General features: G+C 45.4%; 1 protein-coding gene across 2 annotated transcripts in view; it reads left to right on the forward strand.

Annotated features, from left to right (window-relative positions):
- The window catches only part of nexmifb (neurite extension and migration factor b), a 45,599-nt gene continuing 29,940 nt past the window's right edge, over nt 1-15,659 (forward strand). The window contains exon 1 of one of the 2 annotated variants that reach the window (XM_084010209.1): nt 1-784. The gene's annotated coding sequence lies outside the window, so the exon portion shown is untranslated. The remainder of the gene's footprint in view (nt 785-15,659) is intronic. The other variant, XM_084010210.1, reaches the window with a different exon arrangement.

The raw sequence follows: 15,659 nt of genomic DNA on the forward strand, positions 1-15,659 counted from the left end.
TATTGCTTCCAGTATGGTAAGTGTTATAAGTGGGCCTATCATCCAGCATAGGCATACATGAGTAGCCTATTCATTATTCATGTCATTGCAGTTGCCCTGTTATGATACAGTCCTATTTGGAGAGTGCTACCTGATTTGCTCAGCGCGTCCGTCAAAGCAGTGCGTGGCCCTGCGTCGGCTGGCTGTGCGCGCTCATAGGTCGGACCGAGAAGAATCGGAGGGGGAGCAGGCAAAGTGCGCGCCTACGAGACTGCGCGCCGCAAGGAGGGGGAGAGGTCCAGCTGCAAAAAAAAAAAAAAAAAAAAAAAAAAAAAGGAGAAGGAAGAAAAAAAAAAAAAAAATACGCCGTGACAATGGCAACATCAAGCATCTCGCGGAGGTAGATAGCAGGCGAGGGGGCGCCGCGCATCGGGAGTCTGAGAGGCGACGGCCCCGGTTTGTCCCGGAGAAAAAAGCGGCGATATTTTGGACATGCTGGCTGCCCTATAGCGCGTTTCCTGGAGTACGAATTCTTCCGTAATTGAAAATGGAGCGGCGGGGGAGAGGAGAGTCGCGCTGTCTCCATCATTGAGAGGCGCGTCCACCTGCTATTTACTGGAGGCCCGGGCTGCTGCTGCTGCTGGTGGCGGGGAGGGTGGCTTTGGGGTGGGGAGGGGGGCAACATGCAGGGGAAGTGTTTGCATTTCGGGGGAAAGACGCATCTCTGATACTGTCCGAAGCGGCTGAGAAGGATCCCATTGCGACGGGGGAAAAAAACGCAGTTCGGGCGCATTACGCTCTGGAGGTAGGCAGTGAAAACGTTATTATGCTGCTATTCGGCGTGCCGTGTGTGTGTGTTTGGGAGAAAAAAAGCCAGCGAGCGCTATTAGGTATGCACATGACAGCTTGACTTATACACACAGAGATTGATATCCCTTTGCTTGGCCCGATTTGATCTGATCGGACATTTTTATTCAAGGGGAGAACACACCAAGCATGCGGTGTAGTAGCTGCTCTCCCTCCTTGGGACAGCTGTCGTATAGCAGCACATTCATTCGTCTCTGCTCCATCGATTATCTTATTCCCTGCGTAAAAAAAAAATAAGAACACCCTACTTATTCCAAGCCCATGCGCTGACCTATTCGCTTTAGGCTCCGAAATTCACCGCGAATACAGATGCCACGTGTGGTTGTTCGCATTGAAGCCAGTTACCCTGCACTGTTTGTGTGTTTTGAAGGCAAACGGTGGCCTGTGGACGTCATTTTGAATCAACGCTATGCATCCCGAGCAGGGCTGCCCCCCCACACCCCACCCCCCTAAAAAAAAAAAATGAATAAGAAATGAACAAAGGGGTATAATCTATAGTCCGAACTAATGAATGATTCATGAATGGGCTATTGGAACCCAATGGGATAACACATCATCTTAAAGCATAGGCCCCTCCACTGTGATGAGGCGAATAAATGATTCATAAACGGTTTGTAAGCACAAATTCTTCAAATTGCCCTCAACAAACCGCAGTGGCATGAGCACACACAGGTGCACCAAGGCGTGTGTGAATGCCTGCACTGTTGGGTCACTAGATCAGTGGCGTGCTGTGTCTGTGCTCCCCTTTAAAGGATGCCTCATGACAGATGTTTACTGGGTGTCCCAGTCAGCCATACTGTGAGCCAGACAAGCCCCGCTCGAGAATAATGAGCTGCAGCCCATAATAACAGCTTCTGTGCGGTGGTTTTTGTGGAGGTGTTAGAATCAGTTGTTAACTTGGTTTTAAATAGGGTTTTAATTGGATTAAATTTTAACGAGCTAGAAATTTCCCCCGCTGATGTTTATTGGTATGTCTTGTAAGATGGGATTTTCAAATAAGAACTTGGTGAATTTATTGCCACAATTAATGATCTGCACTGCGCACAGTTATTGACCCGACGTGACTCGGTCCGATTGATGTTTCGGACTCCTTTATCCGAGCCTTTTTGACGGGGCGGTTTGACTTCTCTTCCAGCATGCGTTGGGTACCTGTTGGAAGATTTGTTTGGCGAATGCGATGTAATGCTAGCCTGACGGGGCAGCCTGTCACTGCCCTCTCCTCTAAAGACAGCATTGGAAGCCGGATGAAAGGCCGTGCATTGATTGAGTCGAAGGCAGCCTATAAGAAGGCCAAATTGAGTTGACAGGTTGATGTGGGTGTCATTAACATACATGGTAACGTGTGCCGCCATTGGGCCCCGAGGCCACGTGACGTGTGCAGAGGAGAGGGGCCAACCTTGCTCCGGCCTTGTTTGAGGATCATATTTTGAGGAAAATAACAAAGAGCTATCGCATCAAACTGCATCTACATTCTGCCATGATCTCACCGGAGAGGTTTTTTTTTTGTTCCACTTCTCCTCCTGGTCAGTGTCGTCGCTTTCACTCGGGCGCCGTTCTCCGCTCACTTTCCAATCGGGTGAGAAATTGAGCCCGGTGACACATTTCGACACCGTGCCTCTGCTCCACGGTAGCAAAGACAGCGCTGGAAGGTTTTTCTGAAAATGTGTTTTAAAGCGCTTCCCGAGCGTTATGTTGCAGCAATAAAAAGCGGCAGCTTGTGTACATAGTCTCTTATCTCCCCCTGCCCATGTGTGCTCTGTGGCTTCTCCTCGGCTTCAGCCTTAGGCACATGTGTTGGGCCTCTCCTACCCCGTCTGCTGAACGAGAGAGTCTCAATTAGACAGAATGAACTGATCCTCATCAATCATCCTCATTATTACCAGTGGACTTGTTATTCATATATATGAGGATCACGTTTCTGATGAATATTTTACACCTTGCGTGTTCTAACCACCGTAAAGGTACGATAAAGACACAATACTGCAGCATTGCACGTGTTTATCTGCAGGATTATTATTTTTTTTTGCTAGGTGGTTGTTTCTCTAAGTTCTGACTTCTACTAATGGCATAACGCAGGCGGGAACATCTTGTTAAGCATACAGAAAAGCCTATATCGCATACAGAAAAGCCTATATCGAGCCCCGCTGTGTTTTATGTCTGGAGCTCTGCAGTTCCCCTCTGCACATTGTGTCGCTACAGTACGGGAGCACCTTGGCTCCGTCCCAGTCTGTGTAGAAGCACGCTGAGCCCCATCAGGGCCGACTGTATGCTTAAGCACGCTGTATTTAATGTCGGGCCGCCGTATGCGGAGGCCTGCTGCGTCGACCCCGGCCCTGCGTTCGGGCTGTGACATGCTGGCTGCGGCCCAGTGGAGGCAGTCGTTCTCTGTGCTGCCGCCGCTGAGTTCTGTAATTAAAGGCAGAGGTAAGTCCAGGGGAGAAGGCTGGGCTCTGATTGCTTTTCATGGCCGCGAGGAGAGAGCTGCAGCGTGTCCTGAGGGACTGAGGCGCTGCTGAGCTCTTGCTGCCTGCTCTGCGCCCCCCCCCCCCCCCCCCCCCCCAGACGGGAGCTGTTCCAGGAAACCTCGCACATTTGTACTCACATGCTACCGGCATACTCATGCACACATCAACATACTTAAACATCCTGCTGCACGCACACACACACACACACACACACACACATACACACACAGTGGCTGAGAGAGGCAAAACAAATTGCATCTGTAGCTGAGAGCACTAATCTACTTTAAAGAATTCCCTGTTTTGGAAAATATGTGTCAGTATGAGGCGCTGGGGCTAAACTGTTACAGCGCAGTGATGTAATGAATGAAAAACAGTGCAATCAGAAAAGACCCCTCTCCCTCGATTGGCTGCCGGGCCGGAATTGACAGAGCAGCTGACGCGTGATTGGGCCGAGCGGATAGTTGTGAGCAGAGGCTGCCTGTGGTTGCCTTGGACCGGCGCTCTGTAGGGGGAGCTGTGCCTCCCCGCCATCCCACCCCACCCGTCTCCTCCACAGGCAGCAGCCAAACCTGACGAGTGGCTGCACTTTGAGGGGCGCTGGCAAACATGCACACGCTCACATATAGGATCTGGGCGGGTCCCAGCGCTTTTAGGGGCAAAATGGCCTCAGCACTCTGGATTCATCCACCACAGCTGGCTGGTTAAAGCACACCAACAGGTTTAAACCATCACTTGCCTTACAAGTCCTATCAGAGAGATTCCTGTGGAGTACTTTGAGGATGGGAGGTTAAAGAGGGAGGGGGGATGCAATTTAAATGCCAAGTCCAGCCACATTTTTTGTTGCGTGGCGTTCATGAATTAGTTCTGCCAGGATAATTAAAGTAATGCATCAGGATTTCTGCCATTAACAAATAAAAGTCCAATTAAACCGGGGGTCTATTAAACCACTTTCCTCGCTGCCTACTTGATCTCAATATGTAGGCTGGTGGCCACTGGGACCATGAGCACGCAGGCTTGACGTTCATAGCTCATTTCCTGCTTCCGCATCAGACCCTTATATTGCAGATGGATAGATAATGTGAAATCTCCCCCCTCCCCTGTTCGGCTCGGGCTCTCTCCTGGGCCCCCTTGTATTCCAACTCGCGGGATATGTTGAAACCGATGAACGCGAATGTGACGCCGGGACATTTGAGACAGGGGGCAGAAAAAACGAGGGTTGGGGTTTTAAAGCGGTGGACACAGGTGCACTGACATGAATGGTGTGAAAGCGGCATATTCACAACATGACTCGGGAGGGAGGAAGCTATATGACGGGGCTGGATTTTAATTGGTTTCACACAGTGTGCTCCCATGTATTGTTCCCCTTTGTAATGGCACACGCACACACACACACACACACACACACACATGGGCAATAACCGCTCTGTTTTGTTTTTGTTATATAATAACACTAATAGATCACGGCACCTTGTCTAATTTGAACATGTTTTTTTTTAAATTCCTCATGTTTGAGGAAATGCATGTTTTACGCTAGGAATGTATAGTCTGTCAGAGTCGATGCCGGAATAATAAGCCCACCTTCATTAGCCTTATCTTTGATTTGGCGGATGGAAAAGGGTGGGAGGATGGGGGTGAGATGAAAAAAGGGGTTGATGATGAGAAAGAGAGCCAAACATAGTGTAGGGTGTACTGTGAGAGAGGAGAAAACAGAGGAGCTTCAGAGGAGGCGGGTGGGGGGGGGAGAGGGGAGGGGAGGGAGGGACCTGGTGGGAAGATTAGAGGACAGGACGGACGGACAGAGGTGGAGGGGGACAGAAAAAAGGGAGAGACATAGTTACTGTTGGTGGTGGGGGGTTCAGGGTGCGTCCTCCCAGCACAGCCGGTCGGGAACAAACAAACCATCGCGAGACAGACAGTGTTGTTTCTAATGGGAGAGAAGCTCGCTGTGCCCTGGATGTTTCCCTGCACCTTTCATTTTCTAAATGCTGTTTTGTCTGTTCACCACTTAACAAGCCACCAGTGCCACAGAAAGGAAACCATGCTTTATTTGCTGCTGTACATAATTACCAGCCATTCAAGACAGGCTTGTTTGCTACTCTAAATGATGTTGTGAATTTATCTACAAATAGGAGACGGGCGATATTTGTGTTTTGCTGTAAGTCTTTACTGTGTGTGTTTGAAAACGTATGGCGATGCTGGCGTTTTTTTTTTCCGGTCCAAGATTTCCACCCGTAATTCATTTCGCTTTTAATTGTGCTGCTGTTAATGGAGACTGCAGCATTTGTGCACCCAATCAAACATTAGGGATAATTGAATAGAATAGCTATTTTATCATACCGCCATGGTTCACGCGGAGAGCGGAATGACAAAAAGCCTGTTGCAACGGTCTCCCCGTCAGATACAGTCAGCTGACGGATGCCGCTTTGCTTTCCATTTACTATTTGTGCGCCAGAGGCGGAAAACACAATCCATGCGCGACACATCCAAGCAGAAGTCAAATGAGAAATGTTTTTGAATATCTTAACACAGGGACCGGAATTGAATTGCATACATGAATTTCAAGTTGGATTTGACCCTGATCTGTTGGATGATGTTGCTGATGATACAACAGCATGACTGCTATTCTACTACGGGTAATAATTATAATCATTCACAGCTAGTGGTCCTTGTCACAGGAGTGGGGCACAATGGAAATAATAATTAGGACTTCTCATTTCAGATGCATCACAGAAGGGTGTATGAAGTGTGCACTGTGGCTCTTTGACTTCTAGGATGCACAGCTGTGTGTATACTTGCTTGTTTCCCTGTGAGTGTTCGCGCCAGAAGAAGGATTTCTGCTGGCTCTGGCTTTTTTTTACACCCTTCAGCTTTGTGGCACATTCACCCATGCACATGTTTTACATTATGACACTGACCCAGTCTACGCCGTCACACACATAAATAGCCATTTGTGGCATAAAGATGCACGGAGAGGGGCCGGGATGCCTGCTTCACGTTCATTCTGTCATGCACAAATAGATTTTTTTTTCTTCTTCTCAGTAGCTCTTCTAACCCATTTCCCCAAGTCATCATTCAGTGACTCCGGCAGAATGCAGCCCACATATATCACAGTCGAGCCGGTTAAAACGCTCTTCAGAAGGAGTCGAATATGCATCTCAGCGTACTGCTGATAAAAATAAAGCTAATTCATCATTTAGTCACACAAAGCCTCAGAGATTATTTGTCATATCTTCTAATGTCTCGTTGGAATTCAGGAGATCTGGGTTTTGCTGAATAATTTCCAGACCTTCTGTCTAATACCAATTTTGGTAGTTCATATTAAGCTATTTGAATGAAGTACAACTTCTGTGTTTTTGTATTTTGTATGTACTGCTTCGTTTTGCGAGATATTTTCTTACCAAATGGTTGCATGTTTTGCTGACGCCCTGCCAAAAAAAGGAAAAATAAATTAAAATTTGATCATAAAACATGATAGGTTTACCAACTGTTATGGCGAGGGCCGGGTACCGACTCAGCTGTGAAGAATTACAGACTGGCACTGAATGTTTTAAAGATCCTTTGTGTTGTTTACTTAACTTGTAATCAGGTATTCTCTGATTAGATTGAACTCATCCTAGACATGAAAGTAAAGTTCTTGTATGGTTGCTTTGTGTAAAGACCAAGGCTGAAATGAGCAATTAATTGCTTAGTCAGTTGACAGAAACATCACCAAATTTCTTAAAAGAAAATCGCCAAATATTCTAAAGTTTAAAGCCTACATTTCTTGTTTTATTTGATATTAAACAGAATATTTTTAGGTTTTTCCAGACAAAATAAGCAATCTGAGGATGTCACCTCGGCTCTGTGAAATTTTGATGGATCCCTGTTTTAGAGACATTTTACTTATTGATTCATTGTATAAGTCGTCAGCAGATTAATCAGTAATGAAATATAATGATTTTCTTAAATTAAAAACTTGTTTTTTAAATAGATTAAACTGTTTTGTAGACATATTTTTTTATATATCATATATCATAAATAAACTGGTACCAAACCTCAGGTCAAAACACGTGTGATACCTCCTGTTATATATAAATATCCAGCAAAAAGTACATCCATGCCACTTATCCATAGTATCCAGTAATAACACATTTCTGTTGCTGTTTCTGTTTTGATACAGCGACGCTTCTGTCACAATGGGCCTAATACTTTAGCAGTATCACAACAGCAGGTATTTTGCTTTTATATTCAAATGACGCCATGTATAACCTGCTCCTTTGATATCCGTCTCTGAGGTGTGTATATATGCTCGCGTATGAGCGTGTCTTTTGTGCACTTTTTGGGATTTGCTTATGGTTTATTTATGCGGGTAATTCCACTGAGAGAAAGTCTTTGTCAGGGGAGAGTCGGTGTACAGTCTGCATGCATACTTTATAGCCATATGATCTAATAGGTTTAAAATTCACTATCAGAGATGTATACTGCTGCGATGTTTGGGCGCCGGTGATGAGGCCTCTGGAGAGGCCGGGTTAGCTATCTGAGCATTTGTGTGCAGGAATTGTCATTAAGGGGCAGCCGGTGCTCCCAGAATCCCTCCGTGCTGACTGTTAATCCCCAGGTGCGTCGAATCTACCTGGACTGAGTGAACCAACAGTAAATTAGCAATAACAAAACACCCGCCGTCTCTCTTCCTCTTACAAATCTGCCTACGACCACTGAGACTGAGAACGCCGAGCCGTTGGAAACGCCAATGTGTACGTACGCATGTGCACATGCTCATCTGGCCCTCTGAGCTTCAACGCGGGCACGGAGGTTTGATTTTGTGTATTCACGAGTCAGTCCGCGTTCATATAATGATATGATGTTTTTTTTTCATCTCGCACGGTACAACAAAAATGATAATGAGCAAACGGTTGTTTGGATAACACGGAGTGCGTGCAGTGCAAGCAACACTTATTCCGAGGACAAAGGCTCCATTGTCGAGGGGAAAAAAAAGTAAAAAAGGAAAAAGTAACAGTTTACACTTTGACTCCGTCTCTGGGGATTTTAGGAAATGTTAATTCAAGTTATAAAATGTATTTAAATCAGACTAGGAATTAATTCCATTATTCTTGGAGGCAGGGTTTCTGTATCCGCCGAGACGTTTCGCTGCTCCCTCCTGAGACCTGTGGGTTTTCCCATCACTTTTAAAATCAATTACCTTTCTGCCTCCCTCGCCTCTCCAACTCTCTCTCTAAGTACTTTCCTCATATTCTTCATTAGAAAACCCACCACTTCACCTAAAGCTCGCCATGAACACCTGAACCGGAACTCTGTTTTGTAAGTGTCCGCGGCGTACGAGTGCCTCTCTTTAGCTTTATTAATATGTCTCACATGCAGCCCCGTTGGCCTGCGCAGATTGTTCTCGGGCGACTTTTTTTTTTTTTTTTCACAGCATCGAGACAACGTCGCTGCCTCGGATAAAAATAGGAAGACAATCTGTGGCTGGTTAAGACCTGTTAGCCCTGTGTGACGCTAAAGCCGCTACAAAGACGCCGCTGCCGAAAGAGCGGCTGCAGCCCCTGGGTAGGGATCACGTTCTTCTCCCTCGTGCGACATATATCACAAACATCTCACCGCGCTAACTGAGGGGAATGAGCACGGATGGGCTTGACGGCTTGCTTCCTGTTTTAGTCATCGGCAGGTAGGCGGATGAGTTGAACTGCGGAGGATCTCTGTGCAGCGAAGTCTTCGTCTAATTAGTTTGTCTAATTATGTCTTTGTGCTGGAAATTTCTCAAATTAGTGGTATCGTGCAGAATGTGAGCATGCTCATTATGGTTGTCATGAGAATTGTTGCGGTGGTTGGAGAAGAGAAAGAAAAGGAGGAGGGAGAGAAGGAGTGTCATTGGAACCAAAAGCTCTCCACGGTCCAATTTTCTTTTATCAAATACAAATATCGTGTAATAGGAGATGCAGCAGCCAAGATTCATCCCAGGAATTCACAGGGAAAATTTTACCTGTGAAGCACTCAACACCCCCCCGCCCTCCTCCCCACACTCCTGTACAGGGGGGGGGTGCACCTATTTGTGGCAGACCACAAAAAGGTCCCCTTTGATTTTCCCACCCTGTGCGTCAGCTGCAAGAGTGTCACAGCATCAGGGATGTAAGTGTCTCACATGGAGACACTTTTTGATTTTCCCTCCGTGTGCGGGTGCCGCAGCGTCAGGGATGAAGACCCCCCCTCCTCCTCCTCCCTCCCTCCCCTCCTCGTCATCACCCACGACTCCGAGGCTTCTTCACCCGGCCACCAAGTGAGGACAAGCCTCCTGGATCGCTTACCATTTCCCCTCCTTCCTCTCCAGCGCTTTTCCTCTTTCTTCCCCTCCCTCTCTCCTTCCTTGTCCTCATTGCTTCCCCACAATCCTCCTCTCTCTCTATCCCTCTTTCTCTCTCTCCCATTCTCCCCTTCACCTCCCCCCACTCCTGGGCCTACTGTAATTGGTATTCCGAGTGGCAGCTGGGATCCATACAAACACAGCAGTCAGAGGGAGAGAGCAAGCGAGGCAAAGTGTGTGTATGTGAGAGGAAGAGAGAGAGAGGAGAGAGAGGAGAGAGGGAGAGAGGGAGAGAGAGAGAGGCAGAGAGAAAGAGCAAGCCAGCAAGTCAATACGCTGGTTCATTAGAGCACTGAGTCACAGTGGCCGCTGCCTCGTTTGTTTGTGTTTGTCCAATACTCTGTCTTAAGCAGAGCCCACCGCCTCTGTCCGCTCACACCGGCAAACCTGACAGCAACACACCCCGGGCCGCCTGGCCGCCTGTGATATGGGCTTTTCTGTGCCTGTGAGCGTTTGGACATACCGGCTTATGAAATAATTACCAAATCAGTAGGTCTGAATTTAGCGAAGCGAGGCCTTTTTTCCTCTTCTTCTCGTGGCTCTCCCCGAACGCCTAGAACAGGGGGCCCAGTATGGACATTGCAACGATATATATTTGTGCTGTTATTCCATAATCATGCTCTGATTGCGTTATATTTTCCATGACTGATTATATTATATGAGATATATTATATGAGTGACTGCTTCAACCAAGGTGTTGATGAGACATGTGGTGGCAAAAAATAGCATGTCTGATTATAGTGGCTGGTGGAGAAGAAGATGGGGCCGGTACTCTCATATGGAATTTGGAGAGAGAGAGAGAGAGAGAGAGAGAGAGAGGAAAATAAAGGGCGACTCCATTAGAAAACAAAATAAAATAGGATTTCGCCGTTATTGAAAAATATGAAAGTGGATATTCCAAAAAAAAACAAGAGCGAGGAGTGTTCTCCGGTCACGGTGAGCTGAAAGCAGACTGGTCAGGATATTGAAAGAGAGAGAGAGAAAGACAAAGAGAGAGAGAGAGTTAGGAGGAAGGGCTGAGATGAGCTGTTCCTCCTGTTCCTCTCGGCAAGGCCTGTTTATTTTGGAGGAAATAGTAATATGACGGCGACTGTGTGGTTGTCTGGCCGCGACTGCTGGCTGCCAGGGATCTCATGGTGCACAGTGACCTCTCATTACCACTGCTTGAGGGAGCGTGAAACAGAGGAGATCACTCCAAAGGGCAGCTGTGTAGATGCGCCTAACCTTTTAGACCATAGGAGCACGTCAACCATACAAATAACTCATTAACCTTATCCATTTAAATGAAAAGCCCCTACTTTCATCCCACACCCAGTTCTCCTCTCCGGTATTAGCTTAGTTTAATTGGCCACTGCACATGATGAAAATGGCAAGTTCCCTCGCAATGCATTGTGGTCAGGCCAGGCCACGGCGGTAAGGCAGTGGGGATTTGGCCCCCTTTGGCCCTGAAACTTAACGAAGTTGGTTTAAGATGTGTGTGTGTGTGTGTGTGTGTGTGGGAGATAAATGGAGGGCTGTGAAAGTGATAATATGTTAGCATGTGTGTGAGTGTTGTTTGGGAGGTGGCCTCCGGCTCCGTCCAGCAGCAAAGCAGGTCATTGATTGGAGGTGCTCAATAGCTCAGGCCTTTTAATCACCTCGCTCAGAGGCTGCATTGTCCCACCGGCCCGGAGAATAAGCGCTGCCAATACCCCCGTGCATATGCACACACTGCCACTGGCTCCCAGGCTTCTGCAGACCCTCACAGACCCACACAGCCACTAATCAATAGGCCTGATTACCAACAGGGAGGCTGAGTGGGCTTTGTTCTCATTTGTCCACAGAAAAGCTTGCACCCTCCCCTCCTCCCCTCTTCCAAACATCTTGCCAACTTCTCCTTCTTTTAGACACAATAGGTTATTGTTTAAAAGACCACGGCCCGCTGGGCCGGACCTGTCGGATGTCAAAAGACTCAAACTGGCGCTGGTTCCAGGACAAGCGGGCTGTTCTGACCCAGTTGTGAAGCAAACATTTAGACTAACACATCAGGCTTCTAAAAATGGCTTTTCTCTCACTCTCTACTTTGCACTCTCTCTCTCTCTCTCTCTCTGCCGTCTTGGCTGTCATATCTCTTTATACCATTTAGAAATGCTGTACATTGTGTTACAGGGTTGTGACTGATAGCCTGCCAATTTCAGCTGTGGCACATCAGGGAAGCTAACCCCCCCCCCCCCCCTCTTCCCGAAACACAGAGAGACACACATTAAAACCGTGACAGTGAGCTCCTTTTCCTGCTCTCACTGATTCCATACCGCCTGATTAAGTGTTTCACAGCAAAGCTGGGTTTTTATTTACCGTCGGTAAAAGTCCACCGGAACCAGGCTGGACGAGAGTCTTGACGCAGAAACCCAAAAAACCCAGACACTTGGGTCGGGAGAATGAGTGTTTTCTCTCATCAGAGATTCTAAGGCCCCTTTTTTATTTATTTATTTATTTTATAAATGCCCATATTTCCATCCGCGCAGCCTATCAATAAGCCTCTAAGCCGGGTTTGAAAAACTAATAACATCAATGACTTTAAAAGGGAAAACAAATATCAAAGGAAGGCGGTGTATTAGCAACCAGAGATGGCGGGTGAATATTGAGATTTGAGTTTGTAGACAGTCCAAAGGGCAGAGTGGGACTGTCGTTGTCTCCCATGCCCTCCTCGTTATTACCCCCCCCCCCCAACACACACACAAACACATTGTGCACACACCCTTCTCTGCTTTCTCTCAGGCCTTTCCCCCTCTATCCTCCCTTTCTCATCCCCTCTTTCTCCCTCTTTTTTCCTCTGTGTATCTCCTTTCTTCTCCTTCTGTCCTCCACCACCCCCCTCCCCTCCCCTCCCTCCACCCCAACTGCCCCCCCCCCACCCCCATCCTTTGGTTTTTGAAGCCAAGTAAAGGAGTCGCCTTCTGAAGCAACCGGGAAATAATGTGTGGCTCCGAGAACAAAGGGAAATCTTCACTGTGCGAGTAATGGAATGGATTTTGTGATGAAGATGAAAACTGTCTTCATTTTGAGACCGTCATTTTGAAAAACAAAATACTGATAAAAGGTCAGGATTTGAAGAGAAAAATAATAAGGGTGTAATATCTGAAGGAGAAGATGCGTGCCTCTCGCGGGATCAGGATTTTTTAGATCTAAAGAAATAACTTTAAAAGAAATGTATTTTCCAAAAAAAAAAAAGAAAAAAACATCCCCAGTGTGCATTAACTATTCATCAGCTGCTTATTATTAATAACTCCATTGTGCCTTCGTCATTGTTATCGTATTGTGGTGGGGGTAGGAAGTGCTGTAGAAGTTGGCAAACTGCAGCAACTGCAATTTCAGGCGTAAAATACTGTTTTAAAAAGGTCATGTACAATCCATTATGGCCACATATTGAGTGGACATTCCTCAAAGCCCCCGGCAGACCTCCATGGTCACTTATTGAGCACTTATCAATGATCTGCTTTTTTTCTTGGCTCCGGACACTAGCAGGACATTTACGGTGTTTGAAAGGAGGGAATTGGGAAGCCAAAGATGCCACGGATCGTTCCACTGAACACCTATTCACTCGTCCCTGCAAAGATTACTTTATGTCTCAAAATGTGTATACTTCTCGTGACTCCTCATTTTTTTTTCATAGTATAGTATTTTTTTTGTTTTTTTTGTTTGTCTCAATTTTTGTAAAGTGTTGGGTTTCGTGAAAGGCGCTATATAAATTAAAGCTATTATTATTATTGTTATTATTAATATTATTATAGCCAATGATTGTTCTTTATGATAAAGTGAAGGAACTCAGAACCCGAGAAGGAAGTTTTACAATAGAAATGTCTCCACTTTTTAAAGTAAATGCGCCTCATTTATTCCAAAAGTCGAAGTCTTCTGTATTCCACATTCGAGTTACCTGAAAGTGGGTCATTATCATCATCAAAAATATTTTTGAAAAATAAACGTTGCAATTAACGAATTGCGACCCTGAATACAGGATAAGCGGTAGACGATGGGTGGACATTTTGCAATTATTTCCAAGGAAAGTGAAGTGCGCTCATGATACATTTAATGACCTCCTTCAGTTTATCACTTGTTGGCTTTCTGTTGATCATTCTAATGATAAAGACTGTAGTTTTTCAATAGACAGGGAAGAAAAACTGAACAAACTGGCTGATGAAAGCGACTTAAGCAGCAGTCGGTCAGTCAAAATGGCCTTTTGACCTTTTCAACTCTTTAAAGGGATTCATTATGCAAATGTTTCAAATGCACAATACGATCATTATCACTACTGTTTATTGGCACTGTAATGTACTGTAGGCCACGCCCACCGGGGCCATGTAACCACGCCCATCCCCCCTTTCACCAATGTGGTGACCCTCCTGTACATACAAAAACATTTAAGTAAAAGTAAAGAAAATATAAAAGTAATCATGATATTACATCTGTGACATTATCTTAGTTAGAAGAAAAAAAAGTGCTTGCTCTTAACGCTGACATTCAATGTTCAGAACATGAAGCATGAAATTTGCCTTTCAGAGAGTGTTTTATGTGATGATTGCTATTAACCAAACCACTATGACCCCCACAGATAACTTATAGTAATCTGAGTTATTTTATGTTAAGAGAGTAAAAGAAATCCCACTAAATGGAGGACTAATCAGACGAACTTGGGGGGGTTTGTGCACCGAACAAAGCGGAAGGCCACTGTGTAAGTGTGCAGCAGCAGCAGTCTGTCCTGCAGCGGCCCTGCAGCCTCCTTCCCCCTTGACACTGGCTTTCACGAAGCTGATAGAGGCCCTGTGGGGGGATGACCTCAGCTTCCTCTCTGGTATCGCTGCTCCAGTCACAGGGTATAGTCATCTCTATTCCTCATCCATCAACACCGTTGTCAGGGGAAACGGACCTTACAGCATAATAACTTTACTGTGCTTTTGTCGCCGACGAGTACACGGGTCTCACAGTGAAGCAGCATTGTTTACGGCGAAACAAAAGTCACCCAGCGTTTAAACACAAGTGTGCGTTCATTCAATTTGGCATGGACATATTTAATTGCATTAAGCCTGATAAGAAATATGTAATGAACAAATGATATGAATACATTGTTGGGTTTGGTTTAAAAGTCTGCATTGAAGCGTGTTTAATTTATTTGGTGCAATAAACGATAATTGCGTCGAGCACTCGATGCAGACAGTAGTAAATAATATTCAATGTCGATTGCAGCTGTTTTTTAAAAAAAACAACATTTATTTTTAGATCTCTCTGTAAAACATATTTTTCAAGCACGACCAGTCATTCCTTAACACCGTAACCATGTTCATTAAAGTTCATTAAAGTAACCATGACGACAACAATCCTTCTAACCTTTAAAAAAGTATTTTAATCAAAACCACCATCTTTCCTTAAATTGTGTTTGTGTCTAAACTTAACCATTCCGCCCTCATATCATTGTCACATCATAAAATACATTTATTTTTCGACCCCCCGTTGTCTTGCCGGTGGTGGCGTGAGATCAGAAAACAAAGTATTTTCTTGTTTAATTTAGAGGAGATAAGATGATGAATTTGTCATAAAGAAGCATTTTTAAAGCATCTTGCCCCCTTAATTGCCCGTATGTCCTGTTCATTAATGATGATGAAAAGCAGTTTAATTGGATGGGAGGGGTGGCATTATTCACAAATCTGCTGCCCTGTGAAAAAAACGTGTATTTTCAGATGTGGTGACTTTAAATTTAAGCAAGAAAAGTATTTTTTTGGGATGAGACAATTATCCTACTTTATATGTTTCATGAACTAATTAAAAACCCATTGAACTGTCTGAAAAATCTATTCACTCATTCATTTGATTTGATTTTTTAGTCAATAACAGCAGAAAAATAAAAGATTCACAATCTCAACACAACACATTCATGACCATAAAGGAGCAGGGAGAAGAGAAAAACAATTACGTATTGACACTTCGAGAAAAGTAATCCAATTTTGTGAAATATTTGACAT

This window comes from Eutrigla gurnardus, assembly GCF_963514095.1.
Source record: "Eutrigla gurnardus genome assembly, chromosome: 5".
Classification (NCBI taxonomy): domain Eukaryota; kingdom Metazoa; phylum Chordata; class Actinopteri; order Perciformes; family Triglidae; genus Eutrigla; species Eutrigla gurnardus.